This window comes from Zootoca vivipara, chromosome 4, assembly GCF_963506605.1.
Source record: "Zootoca vivipara chromosome 4, rZooViv1.1, whole genome shotgun sequence".
In the NCBI taxonomy this organism is placed as follows: domain Eukaryota; kingdom Metazoa; phylum Chordata; class Lepidosauria; order Squamata; family Lacertidae; genus Zootoca; species Zootoca vivipara.
Genome location: NC_083279.1, coordinates 62,687,691 through 62,702,896, shown reverse-complemented (window position 1 = coordinate 62,702,896; position 15,206 = coordinate 62,687,691).

Sequence of the window (15,206 nt, the reverse complement as noted above, 5' to 3'; positions counted from 1 at the left end):
CAAAGTTTGGTCAGACTCATGTTCGTAGCTTCAAGAACACTGTCCAACCATCTCGTCCTCTGTCGTCCCCTTCTCCTAGTGACCTCAATCTTTCCCAACATCAGGGTCTTTTCCAGGGGGTCTTCTCTTCTCATGAGGTGGCCAAAGTATTGGAGCCTCAGCTTCAGGATCTTTCCTTCCAGTGAGCACTCAGGGTTGATTTCCTTCAGAATGGATAAGTTTGATCATCTTGCAGTCCAAGGGACTCTCAAGAGTCTCCTCCAGCACCATAATTCAAATACATCAATTCTTCGGCGATCAGCCTTCTTTATGGTCCAGCTCTCTAAGGTAGACCAGGGCAAAATATCCCATGGTCTCAGAAGACATAATGGGCAGTTAATCACTGTTATTTCCTTGCCCCCCGCCAACCTCTGAGGAAACTCTGCTAGGATTCCTCACTTCATTACATTGGTTTACATATGATACTAATCTATGCTTTAGTGTTCCATGCATGCGCTAGAACGTAGTTAGAAAAGTTTCACATCTGTGATGTGCGCATTAGAATAATTTTTCTTTGCATCTATTGAATCTCCTTTTTCAGTAGTTTTGCTTTGCAGATATACTGTGTTTACATGTATTTGTTTCATTAAAATTTAATGCATTATCAACGTGAAGAATAGCATATGCCCCATGGTGTACCATTAGACCTTTTTTCTCTAAATTTAAGTTTCGAAAATTATCACACTGCATGTCACTTACCACAGCTTTTCCATAGATATTGTTAGCTTCCCATTTCACTTTCATGTCATGAAAATTCCCATTCATGTCTTCACCATGAGTCCAATCTTACTTCACAGATTCCTCTCCCTAGGTAAGCTAGATACTCCCTTTCCTAGAGGGCCCTTTTGTTAATGAGACATCCCATATGTCCCATTGTGACATAATTTAAACCAGGGGTTCCCAAGTTGTGGTGTGTGTACTTCATTCAGGAACTCTGTGGCATTTCTGTAGCTATGTGGCTGGAGAGAGGAAACAGAACATCCATCGCATTAAACATTCATACTGCTTTTTATTTGCTTCATTTATTCCTTACATTGTACTTTATTGTATTACAATTTGAATTCCATGGAATTCAAATTGTAATAAAATACAATATATAAGAAATAAAAAAGCAATAAGAATACAATTAAAAATTACACAACATCTAGCACAGAGCATTGCAGTTGCTACAAGCAGAAAAACCATTCAGTGCAATTTTCAGCAATTTTCAAGTGGTTCATCTGACATGACCTGAAGCAGCTTGGGCAGGGAATCCTTGGTTCAGCAGGGAGGTCGGTACCTCAATAGGATTCCTGCACTGCCCCTATTGCCCAGCTTCCAGAACATACATTCAGAAAGTTGAGTCTCCCTAATAGGACACCTGGTGAAAACTAGGACTTCTTTAAAAATCACTGCAAAACGTGACCTAGGCTGCTGTGTGTAAGAGAAGCAGTGAACAAGCAGTGGCAAGAACAGGCCCAGCTATTGTGTCTCTGTTACACATGCCAGGTCAATTCCTCCACCCATGATGATGCCATGGATGATACTGGTCTTATTGGTCATTGAGCCAGCATTGCACAGCACCACTTTAAGGTCATGTGGTCCATCTAGGAGAAGTAAAACTCTGATCCTGAACCTCTACTGCCATGCAGGATATCTTCAGGAGAAGAAAAGGCTAAGGAGTAAAGCCTCCACAAATATGGAGTCCGTAAAATGGTTAGATGGCACTTTGTATGCCGCCTTCTGGCAACTCCTGTAGCCAAGCTGGTGCCAAATGTATTGCTTTCCTTTCCTTTGGACCACATCATAGAGGCGAAGATGGGGATCTTGTCATCTGGGCAGCCCAGGACTTCTATACACACTGCCTGGGGGAAGTTACTTCGGTGCTGCTAACAATGGTTTTACTCCCTGCCCTGGAGGCACACTCCATAGTCTCTTGAGACAAATGGATGACAACCTGTATATAGCTAGTATCTAAACTAACCTAAACCATTTTAATAATCAGAAGAATGGTTCACACACCTCTGCATTTACTAATTTCTAAGTCTGTCAAAATATGGGCTTATTTATTAACATGCAATTAATTCTTACCTTTCTTGAAATCAAGGACTTTAAAGATAACCTATATACAACACATGCCTTTCTGAAAACCATTTAAACAATATCAAGGCGTACTTAGACACTGCCTGTTCCTGTATTGCTTCTGCTGTTTTTCTTTTTTAGCCAGCACTTCTACACACACACACACGGTCCCCAGATGTGTTTGTATATGTGAATGTATGTGTGCAGGGGAGAGCAACACACACACACACACACACACACACACACACACACACACACACAGAGAGAGAGAGAGAGAGAGAGAGAGAGAGAGAGAGAGAGAGAGAGAGAGAGAGAGAGAGAACCCTTTTGCTGTAGTCACCATTTCACCCCACAGCTGGGGGAGAAAAACAATCTTCTGAACTCTTTGAAACTGAGACCGGTCATCAAGCTCACTTTAAGATCTGCCAGCTGGCTTACTTGAAGGTTGATGTGATAATTGCAAATAATTAATGATTTACAAAGGCACCTGGTAGAATCAGATAGGCTAGAAGAATCTCCCAGTTGAAAGCAAATCTGGGCCTATGTATCAGTGGTGGTTTAAGTCAAAAACTGCCTCGCAAATGGTCTTCCTGAAAATTCATCAGGACAAAAGGTCCTGCTGTAATGATGCACCAAGCACAGAGGTACTCAAAGGTTACAGGCCAACCAGTTGATCAGCAGGGCATCTTGCGATGGCTTGTTATTACACACCTATTGACAATGTATAGGTACATGGAGACAGTCTGACCCATTTTCCTGCCAGGCGGATAACTATCTAACTTGTCATCCCAAAAAGAGGGAGGGGGAATGACAATGTGCAGGACAAACTTCTTGGATGAGATTCCGTCACTGATCTTAAAGGAACTGGCGGGGAGGGGGGGTGCAATAAGCTCTATTAGGGTGCTTTCAAACAGTGCCCCTCTTTTCGGATAATTGCATATCAATGTCACAATCACCCCATAAAATTGCATGGTGAGACAGCTTGGAGCTGGTTCCTCAGTACGGGGAAACAAGTGACAGCTTGACACTCTCCCTGATTGGATCATATGGTGGTTCTATGGGGAACTCCTGTTGGCACACTTTTCATATTACGTGGTAACTTCTCCTGCTTCTTTCCACAGTGCAAGCAGGTCCTTGAGTTGTTTCATATTTATAAATATAAATTTATTTCAGCAGAGATTTGGCAGGCATCCTTGCTGCTAATTTTCTGTTGTCTTTTGATTATATGTTATCCTGACAGGCCTATCCAAGTTGCTCCCACCTTTTTCAAGAGGAGTCACTCATTTTTATGATCACTTTGTATTGTTCTTATGTACCTTATGTTTTATGGTATTTGCATATAGAGTTCTACACCGTCTTGATGTCTTCTGTGAGTGGGTGGTAGGTACATATTTTTTTATATAAAATAAATGATTAAGCGTGTGTGTTTATGTCAAGGAGAAATTGAGCAGTCAGTGTTCCAGGCCTCATGGAGCATGTGCACATCATTTTTCCATGAAGAGAGAAGTGTCAACACCAAACAGGCCATGGAGAAGGTGCATTTCCCCTTGTGCTGACTGGGGAACAGCTGAGAGTGCTGAAAAGGAAGCAGGACTTCAGAAAGAAGCGTCCCCCCTTTCTCCTGCTGATAAGTGGCAAAGTATGTTGTGGCCCCAGGAATATCACACTGTGGGACAGAAGCAGCCCAGCTCTCTCTCTGTGTGTGTAAGAAGGCATGTTTCTTGGAGACGGAATAATGCCCTGACAATGTGACTCTTACCCGAAGGATGTACAAAATACAGGTAAGAAATGGGCATTTGCCAAGACGTGATAAGAGATTCTGCACAATGGCTGGAGAACATATGAAATTCAAATGAGATATGCAAATATCCCAAGGTCTGTTAGAGATTATGCACAATCACCCGATAATTCTCTCAATATATGCACGTTCTTGAAGGCTTGTTGGGAAAATGTGCAAACTTCCCCTTCATGGACAGATTATGTCCACATTATCCAGGAGGCCTAGGGAATGTGCACAATGGCTGGTTGTTATGTTCATTAACCACTGGACTTAAATTCAATTATATAATATAATTATAATATAATAATATTTAAGCACCCAGTTCCTTCACCTTCATTGTGAAGTTCAGGACCATTGCAATTACTAGCTTTTCTTAAATGTCCCAAAATTTACAGATTATGCTTCGTATGGATTATAGATGGTTATTTGTTCCTTGAGCCTGATAAAGATGCTTTTTTGGTCAGCTCAGGCTGCGGTGGTAGCTATTAATTCTTGTTTAATTCAAGTTAGCCCAATACTCTTGCACCAAAGGCAAAGCTGCTTGTTGTGAAATGATATCCTGTCTGAGCAGGATACCGGTAGCTCTTTTTTATTAAACAACTGTTATTAGCATATGTGTGTGTGTGTGTGTGTGTGTGTGTGTGTGTGTGTACACACACACACACACACTGAAAATTTGTGGGAGAAACACAGAAAAAATCCAGTTAGTGGCTAGTGCACATATTCCAGTTCTAGACTGCATTTCAGAAACTCGGCACCATGATATTCTAATCCTTAATAGCTCTTTAGTTCCTTATTAATTGTCCTGAATTTATGAGGGTTTTTCCTCCCTCCTTGTGCACTTATATAACAGATTTATAACCTACTTTTAAAGAGAAAGTCTTAACAATGTGTCTTGTAACATACGCAACAAAATGCACCCTACAACATTCCCAAATGCTGTTATGTGTACACATGCATATACATCCTCACTGTGGGCATAAATTTGGTTTAGTAAATTACAGCTGTGAATGATAGGAGCTTCACACTCTGGCTAAACAATGTAACTGGCAATTTTCAATGGGTATTTTCCTATAAATGTATTTTTATTCCATGATCTGGATACCTCTGGGAAAGTGTCTCAGTAATATACCACACATCATTTACAGTATTGGAGTCCATTTGAATGCATTTTTCTTTCACGTTAACTGGCCAAGCAAATTCTCGGCAAGAAAAACCACAGGAATCCTTCACTCTTTTCATCAAATGCCAAGATAGCCTTATCTTGGACAGTTCAGTAGAGATATGTTTGAATGTTCCATGTCTATAATGATGACAAGCTTAGCTATGACGACGACAAGCCGTTAGTTCCTTGCATGGTCTCTAGTGTGCCTCTTTCTGTCCTACTGGCCTCTTACCTAAACGAATCACTAAATTCTTCACAGAACTGGCAGTATAAAAACAATGAACAGATTTGGAGATGGTTATAGCTCAGCAGTAGAGGCTCTGCTTTGCATGCAGAAATCCTAGGTCTAATCCATAGCTGCCAAGTTTTCCCTTTTCTCGCGAGGAAGCCTATTCAGCATAAGGGGAAATCCCTTAAAAAAGGGGATAACTTGGCAGCTATGGTCTAATCTCCAGTGTCTCTGGGCATGGTTGGGAAAGACCCCTGGAAAAATATTGCCGGTAAATGGAGACACAATACTGAGCTAGGGGGATCAAGGCAGCTTCCTACGTTTCCCATTTTAAAAGGCATAGCAGTGCATTTCTGTATCAGGTAGTACTTGGCTAAATCACAGAGATTCTCAAAAACATGGAATTTGAGTTGCTATATGTATGGTTGCATGCCACCTCAGTCTCCAAGCGGTATGAAATTCCAGAGGTCCCAGGTTAGGGGCCTTAACTAGGGAAATCAAACGCTGCCCTCAAGCATTTCTCTCTCTCTCCAGATTGCTGCTTTCCTTCTAGCTCACATCACTGCAAACTCTACTCTAAACTCCGCTTTATCTGTTGAGGGGGGAGTCCCACCTTACACAGCGGTATGCTCTCACACAGAGCATCTTCCTTTGTTCTCCATAATGGCCCATCACCCAGATGATCATCTCAAAATCGGGAAGTAGCCTGGTTTATAGTTCAACGCTTGCTGGATCCAGGAGTTAGAAGGATCTTTCATGCAGCCTACTTCCACCACCACCCCAAAAATCCCACCTCATAACATTAGCTTTCTAGGAAGTAATTCACAATGAACTCAACATTCATTCTTCCAGGTAGGCATATTTAGGATCAGCCTCAGAACTGAAGCATTCTGAGAAAGAGAGAAAATCAGAATTGGGTGCAAAATATACAGGTGCAAGACCTGGGCTTGCATACATGAGTGTGGATGCTAGATAAGTGTTGACAAGTTGTCTACCTCCCTAGATCAAGAGCTCTAGCTACACCTTTGTAGCTTCCTTATCAGGAATGATTGTATGGACAGCTCCAGCATGAAGAAAGTGGGTAGCTATCGAAACCAAGCAAGACCCTGTTGAATGGACTATTCTTTGCTCCATGATGATGAAGGGCCTGTTTGCTGCAGAGACTTCCTAGAGCAAGAGGCCATTAGGGAGCCTAGCACAGGGAATGACTGACCTGATATGACCCCACCCCAAACATTGGACAAAACAACCAGAGTTGATAAGAATGAAAAACCCACCAGAGATGGCATTCTGGAAGAATAATGTGCAACTCATGGCCCCAAATCATCTCACTGCATGTCATGACGCTCAGGAGAAATGAGGACTTGAGCAGGATGGAGTCCCAGAGAAATCTTTCCATACAGACAGCTAAACAGGATGGGCCACCCCTGGAGAGAGGGAACTTGCAAATTGTTTTACTTGGCAGCTCACCTGGCCTTTGTCTCTGAGGGGAGCTTCACACATTAATGTGACAAATCTGTAAGTCACCTCAGTTTAAAATGTTTTGTTTTTGAAAGATATATGAAACTACATAAACTTTTATAAACTTGTTTGAGATCTCACAGGCTGTGGACCAATGCCTGGCATTGGTCTTTCAAACGCAAATCTTTAGTCTCTGGCATGTTTGTGGAAATCCTCCCCTTGGGTCTGGGCCAAGACATTTTGTTGTCTGAGGTGAAGGACAAGATTCTTCCCTACCCCACCACCAATCTCATGCCCAGAAGCTGGCAGGGTTGGCTGTGGAATTGTCCTTCATCAATGGAAATGGGACAGAGTCCTCAACCACAGCTGAAGGTGGTAGGCTAGATTAGCCACATGGCACCCACAGCTCTGTCTTCTAACACCTTGGCATTACTTCCCACCCTGCAGTGTCTGTTGCCTGAGGCAGCTTTCTCACTTTGCTTAATGGCAGGGCTGGCCCTGCTTCTCCCAGATACTCTGCAATATAAATGTGAACCTCATTTCTTTTTTCTCCTTATAGGACTTATCCAGTTTTGGGGAATGAAGGCCACAGGCATGAAAAATCAATTCCTTCCAGCTTTCCAACTCATGCTAGGGTGGCTGTCTACAGGAGGGCTTAGATTTTGCAAAGCTGGGGTCATTAACCTGGGAAAATGTCTGAGCAAACATCAGTTATAAAATGCAAAACAGCAGCAGGAGTCTAAAAGTAAATCTGATCTATACTTTAAAGCCATTTCAAGTGGAAAAGCTGAAAAGTTGGCCCAGTCAGCGTGGCAGATCCATATTGGCTTTAGCATTTGTCTTGCTTTCAGGGACAAAAAAAATACCCATGGCTTTTTAGTGTGAGAATGTAACTACTTGGACATAAATTAAAGGAGTGACAACCTAACTGAAAGTATCTGCTTTGCTAGAGACAGTGCATATAAAGTGTTCAGTGTTTATGTCCTCTTGTATTTTCTACAGCGAGGCTGAATCTTTAAATAAATATTTCGTTATTCCAAGTCCAACATCCATCTTCTTAAGAGGCCGTCTCTTCTCTTGATTTATGCTTCAAAGGAGCTTTAGGCTGGCTTTGCAAAGTCAGTGGGCTGTTCATAGATTCTAATAAACTTTGCCCACTCCTTTCCCCCAGGTCCCCAGGGCTGCTGGAGTATAAAGGAGAAGTTTTGTGATGGCAGCATAATAATCATCCAGACTTACCCTCTGTGCTGCTCTGGGCACTTTGCAACTTAGGAGCGCAGTTCTTGTGATACATGGCGGCAGCTTTTTAATAATAACAATTCCCTACATGGAAATCAATTTGCACGTAAGAAATTATGGAAATGCGGTTGTTGTTGTGGTTGTTATTATTATTATTATAAAAATTGCAAACAACTAACAACAAAATAGCAAAAATAAAATAAAAAATAAAATAAATTGAAGAACATTTTTAAAAAAACAAAAACCAATCATGTACACCCACAGCCAATAACTTCAAGGTTGCCAGGGTCAGTATCATTCAACCACCAGATACCTGTGTGAACAGGAATGTTTTTAAATTCCTCTTGAATGTTAATAATGAGGCAGACACTTCACATTCTAGAAATGGGGAAGCGGCACTGAGAAGGCCCCATTGTGGCTCAGTGCTAACCAGGCGGCAGCAGCAATGGCACTACCACCAGGGCTTCCTCTGTTGATTTAGTGCATGAGGTGGTCGGTATTGGGGAAGTTTTTTTATGTAGTTGGGCCCCTAGTCATTTAGAACTTTGTATACTAGTACTAGTACCCAGTACTTGGCTGGCAGCCAGTGTAGCATTTTCAGGAATGGCAACAGATGCTTGCTTTGGGCTGCCCCATTCACCAACCTAGCAGCCACGTTTTGCACTAAGTGCAGTTTCTAGGCAGTCTTCAAGGGCAGTGCCACAATCCAGTAGTCCAGGCAAGTATGCAGGGCTGCCTTTGAGAATAGGCTAGAAACATAGGTGATCATTAAGACTGCTAACTAGATGACTCAATAATTTCATTCCTTTGCTTTACCTACTGCACCGACCTCCAATCCATTTATAATCTCAAGTCAAGATTTTAAATGCTAAAGTTCTAAACAGCTTGGGACCATGTTCAGAAGCCTTGATTTGGGTGCCCCACAAAGTGAAGGGAGAAGGCTGGCTTTCTGGGAAAAGGCTTTTAAACCAGTGACACCCTGTTTATGAAATGTCCTCCCCAGAGCCGCTTATCTGCTGTGTTCCTTATCACCATTCCCACACCAAGAAAGCCTTTTTATTCTCTCAGCCTTTGTTTAAGCCGTGATTTACCATTTCCAGCCAGTATTTATGTGCTGCCTAGTTTTTCAGTTATTTGGTTTTATTGTTCTTTCTGCTGCACATTTTTAGGTTGCAATTTTATGCCATTCTTGTTTTAACTGCATTTTAGCATTTTCTGTTTCTGATGTGCCCGAAGAGCAATGTTATTGGGTGGCCTTATATAAATAAATATAGTAAGGAAGTAAATATATAAAAATATATGAAGTGTGATAAAATTGTCCTTTCCTTTTGCAAGCACACAAGCTGGGAAGATGTTGCATGTACTCGATTAATTTCCATGGAGGTAATAGTAACACATGAAATTGTCTGGCTGTGATTTAAATATGGCTCAGTCCTCCTTAGGTAGTTCAGCCAGTTGGACACGTTCAGGAACCTTGCTATCATAATTGCACATAAAGGGTCTGAACTGACAGTGAATGACAAGGAAAGAGATCTTAGGATCAAGGTGAATGCTATGTTAGGGTTCATTAGGAGCAGAGCTGAAAATAAAACTCTCAATTTCACAATGGAAGGTTGTGTGAAGTTTTGGTTGTGGCCAAAATAAACATTGTAGAGCTGAATAACATCCAGAAGAAGGCAACCAAAACGATGGTGGGGCTGAAGCAACTAACTCCCTTGTAATATCTGGAGCTTTTTCGTTTAGGACAAGATGAAAAACAGGGACATGACAGAGGTTTTTAAAAGTATGCCCAGTGGTGGAGTATTGGATGTGATATGCCTCTAAACACAAGTTCATTTATTTATTATTATATACAGCTATTCATAAAGAATATCAATGTGGTTTACAAGGACAGTACATAAAGCCATACAATTAAATCCATATAAAAAGTTAAAAACAGGCACCAGCTAACTATTGTGGAAACGTACATTCTAAATTGCCTGCAAAGTCCTGATGGAATAGAAAAGTTTCCAGCAGGAGCTTAAAAACTGAAACAGAAGGCGCCCGCTGAATCTTTGTTGGCAAGGGTGTTCCACAATATTGGGCTGATGACATGGAAGGATCTATTTCTTGTTGCTACCAGGTGAGCCTTGCCAACTTGGAGAATGGCCAGTGATGCTCCTGCAGAAGATCTCAGGTATCGATATAAGGTTCAAGCTTTCCTTAAGGTACCCTGGACCTAAATAGTTCAGGGCTTCGCAAATAAATACAAAGACCTTGAACCTCGCTCAGTAGTGGATGGGCAGCCAGTGCAGCTGCTTTAACAATTGTGTCACATGTTATTGCCAGATGCGCCCCCCCCCAGCAGTCTGGCCACTGCATTTTGCACCAGATGGAGCTTCTGAACCAGACCCAAGGGCAGCTGTGGGGAATGTGAGTGGGGCGAGGGCTACTGTGCTCATTTCCTGCTTGCGGGGTTCTGATAGGCATCTGTTCTGTAAAAGCAGAATGCCGGACTAGATAGGTCTTTGGTCTGATTCACCAGTGCTCCTTCACTACCTGGATACATGTCATAGATCTAAAGGGACAGGGCATCACATTTGGGTCACCTTAGAATGTTGGGAGGCCACTGCAGACAGGAGTTGGGCTTGGCTGCTGCTCCAAAGTGGCACTGCTGCCCACTACTGAAAAGCATCCAGAGGAAGGTGAATGATGAAGCTGCCAGGCCGGACCAGTACTGAACCTCTCCAAGCCCCTGGAGCCCTCAGTCAGTGCCCAACCTGGCTGACAGCTGGTGCCAGGCCTGCATGCAAAGAAAACTTAGCGGTGTGGGTATCGTGTTTCTCTGGGAAGCGCTTTGGGAATCCTGTTTATATCTAAATTTCAGGGTCATAAACTGAGTGCACACACATATCCTTTCAGCTAATTCTTTATTCTGGACACTCTCCTGAGATATGCCTGAAGTAACTCATTATCCCGGTGCAGAAAATGGGAGATTTCTTTGGGCCAGCAATTAACAGAGGTGTTCGTGTTAGAGGAAATGTAACTAAATAAATCTGCTGCAGCAGCAACAAAACAATAAAACAGTATCTAACTATCATACATGAAAGTCAAATTGGAATCTTCCCATTGAAACAAACAATTGATCACACATTTACTGTGAACCTCATAAATAAATATTTTTTTTAAAATGGGAAAAGGTACTTGACTGCTTTATGGTGTTTTTTTTGAAAGTCTTTGACTTAAATCTGACACCTCAGATGAAAGCTTAAATTGCTACAAAATGGAAATTGTGGGGGAAATGGCCTAAATCAATCGGTGTATCAGTCCATCAAAAATAAGGCAAGAATAAGCAACATGCAAATGGGGGACCTGAAGCATGCAAAAAGGAGCAAAACTGCAAAAAACAAACAAACCCCAGCCTCTTCACTAGCTATATCTGCATGATCTGTGAAACAGCCTCTGATTTCAGCATCTTTCAAATAAAGAGAAAGAGAAAAAACACAATAGGCTTGATTTTTCACTGTTTAGTATCTGGAAAAGTAATTGATCTTTGTGTAAACTGAGAGCAGTGCCATTGTGTTGTAGCTATAAAGTACTTCTGTTTACATATCTATGAACTCTGAATATATCTAATAGTAGTTCAGATTACCTTTTGAGGCACCTTTTTCTGATGATGAAAAGCTTTGTGTGTTTTATGGATTTGGGGCTTATTTGTGGAAAGCTACAAATAATTTCTGCTACTACTATAGAATCATAGAATTGTAGAGTTGGAAGGGCCCCCAAGGGTAATCTAGTCCAACCCTCTGCAATGCAGGAATCTCAACTAAAGCATGCATGACAGATGGCCATCCAACTTAAAAACCTCCAATGACTGTTGAACAGCTCTTACTGTCAGAAAGTTATTCCTGAGATTTAGTCGGAATCTCCTTTCTTGTAACTTGAAGCTATTGGATCGAGTCCTACCCTCCAGAGCAGGAGAAAACAAGTTTGCTCCATCTTCCATGTGACAGCCCTTAATATATTTGAAGATGTCTATCATATCTCCTCTCAGTCTCCTCTTTTCTAGGTGAAACATACCTAGCTCCTTCAAGTATTCCTCATTAGACTTGATTTTCTGACTTTTGATCATATTGGGTGGCTACAAATCCACCTAACAGTTACCTCGTCCAACCCGCATTTTACCAGCTTCCTCACAAGAATATCATAGGGGACTTTCTCAAAAGCCTTATGAAATCAAGATACACTATGTCCACAGCATTCCCCTGATCCACCAAGCTTGTAACATATATACACAAAAGAGAGAGGTTTGTTTGGCATGACTTGTTTTTGAGAAATACATGTTGGGTCTTAGCAATCATGGTATCCTTTTCCAAGGGTTCACAGACATACCGAATTATCTGTTCTAGGATGTTTCTTGGTATCAATGCCAAGTTCATCAGTTGGTAGTTACCCAAGTCCTCCCCCCTCTTTACTACTACTACTACTACTACTGGTAATAAAAAGATGTTGGTACTGCTGGCTGGTCAGGAAACTGATGCAGCAATAGAACAAAAGTTTTGTTTTCTGTGAAATTGGTAGGAAGAGTGTTCTGCTGCAGGTAGAGAAGAACAGGAGTATGTGTTAGCCAGTTTGCAGACAAAGGCACAGAGTTTTGATGAAAGAAACAGCATTTGCTTGGGCAGGAATGGGAGGGCTGAGCAAGAACTACTACCCACCAGAAGAGTGGTGTGACAAAACTCTAACATTACTCAGGGATGATCAGGCAAAATATAGACTGCTGTTGAAGTTATGGCTAATTAACAAAGGGAAACGGGAATGAGGCACATCCCTCTTGTCTAGGATTCAGCGGCCAATGACACAACATTGCTTGCTGTGCAATGAGAGCCAACCTTTGCTATGGAGGGAGCTGCTGAACTGAGCACTAATGTGTAGAGAGCAGGAATAGCCAATATGCCCTCCAGATGCTTTTGGACTCCAACTCCCATCAACCCCAACCGGCATGGCCAATGGTCATGGCTGATGGGAGTTGTTGTCCAGCAATATCTGTAGGGCTCCTTGTTGGCCACCCTAGCACAGAAAGAAAGTTGAGATTGAGAAAAATGAGCAAGTTTCTGCTATGTTCACAAACTTTGTATTTTCAGGACAGCTGGGATTCCTTTTGAATTAAAATTTAATATTGGACTGTCTTGACTCGATGCCCCCCCCTCCCAATGACACTTCTGGGATTGCTGTGTGAGAGAGATAGTGATTTCCAATGTCCTAGGTTGTAATTGTATTTCCATGAAGTCACATTGGAAGCAAATTCGGATATTCCGCCGCAGGCAGAAGATCCAAGTGAAATCAGGAAAACAATTTAAATAGAAGTAACAAAATTTCTCAAAGGGGATTTGCACATTCCTATCTGGATGTAAATTCCATATGCTTTCCCACCATATATCAAGATACCAGTACATTAAAGACATACAGTGGTACCTTGGTTCTCAAACGTAATCCGTTCCAGAAGTCCGTTCGACTTCTGAAACTTTAGAAAACCAAGGCACAGCTTCCGTTTGGTGCAGGCGCCCCAGAAACAATAGCCAACAGCCGCATCAGACGTTTGGCTTCTGGAAAGATGTGCCTCCATTTTTATCTTCCAAAGGCTAGCTTAACTGACATGAAGGCAGTAGCATGCAGGTTTTGCCATATAAATGCCCTGGAAAACAGAAATATATTGAAATTGAAATCTTTTTTGGTCTGTGGTCTGTATTTTTACAGCAGTTCAGGGAAACAAGGAAGCAGTAACAATTATTTTCCAGATGACCCCAGGTAGTGTTAAACCAACATACCTTTCCTTCATCAAACCTGTGGATTAAAAATGAAACTCAAACAACAAACAACCACCCACAGTAATTAAATCAACAGCATCAGTTGCCTGATCTGAAAAGTAAATAGCCTCGCCTAGAATTCAAGAATGTTTGAGGCTGTAGGCCAAAACCTACAACTCTCATTTATTGTGTGGTAAGAGGAGATCAATATCTAAACAGCTGAAGAGCATTGCATAAGGCAGTTATTATACCAATATATTTTATAACAAAGGAAAGCACAGTATCACAATAGAGGACATACTTTTAACATATATTGGCTCTGGGTCTGTTTTCATAAATTCCTCATGAGGGTTCATATCCCACCTTCTCATTCAAATAGAAAGAGCAGTGACTCTAGCTTTTAGATGTAAAAAGTACCTTATTGTGGATTATCATTCCCAGTGGTTGTCAATGTTTATGATACTGGAGGTGTTTTGGAAGGCCTGTGAAGATGTGGTGGTAATAGAATTGACTTTCCTTAAATGGAGTGACATTTTGTCCATTACATTGATAACACTTGTAGATTAACACTCCAGTTTCATTTTTTTAAAAAGACATAGAGAATGTCATGGACGGCTTAGAGGCCACACTAATAAATAAACTAGCCAATAACTTTATTGTCTCTGTCCAAAGAAAGAACAGCATTGGGATCCTCCTGATTCCACCCATATACTGTACAGTACAGTATATCAAAGTCTAGTGCCACCTACTGACTTCACTGTATAATTACACTATCCACACTTAACCAGCAACGAACTGTTGACATTGAATTCCAGTGTAGGAATTAAACAGAAATGGGGACAAGATAGAACTTCTCAGCATTCCTGGCGGCTGGTGACCATGGGACAGAATAGCAGTAACCCAGCACTACCTAGTCCCATCTTTCCAGATCATAACCCAGGAAGCCAGCCCAGAAGGATACTACAAGGGATAACATAAAGCACCACTGAAATATTGTGAGGCATGTTTGTGATTTGAGGAAAAGATTGCCTTTAAAAATCAAAGATGTTTCTTGCATCCCGGGAGGCCACTTTGGTGCTACGGTACTAACGCAGCGGTTTGACTTCACCCCCGGAGGCGCACTCCATTGTCTCTCGAGACTGACGGATGCCAACACCTGATAGGTATGTCTTTTCCGTCTTCCATCGCCAGGGAAGGGATTTAAAGCCATTAGAGCAAAAGGTGCGGAGGACCTTTCGCCGTTCTCGCTGCGACTGGGAAGCAGGTGGCCCCGAGAACCCTCCCTTTCTCAAGTGGGAAGTGCTTCCAGTGGAGTCTGCCTCTTTGACCAGTAAACCCCAGCGTGTCCCATAATCCCATATTGCCCACACACGACCCCTAAAGCGGAGAAGCAAGCACTCGTGCTCCCAAAGACGCCCCTGATCTCCCATCGGACATCCTTTCCCC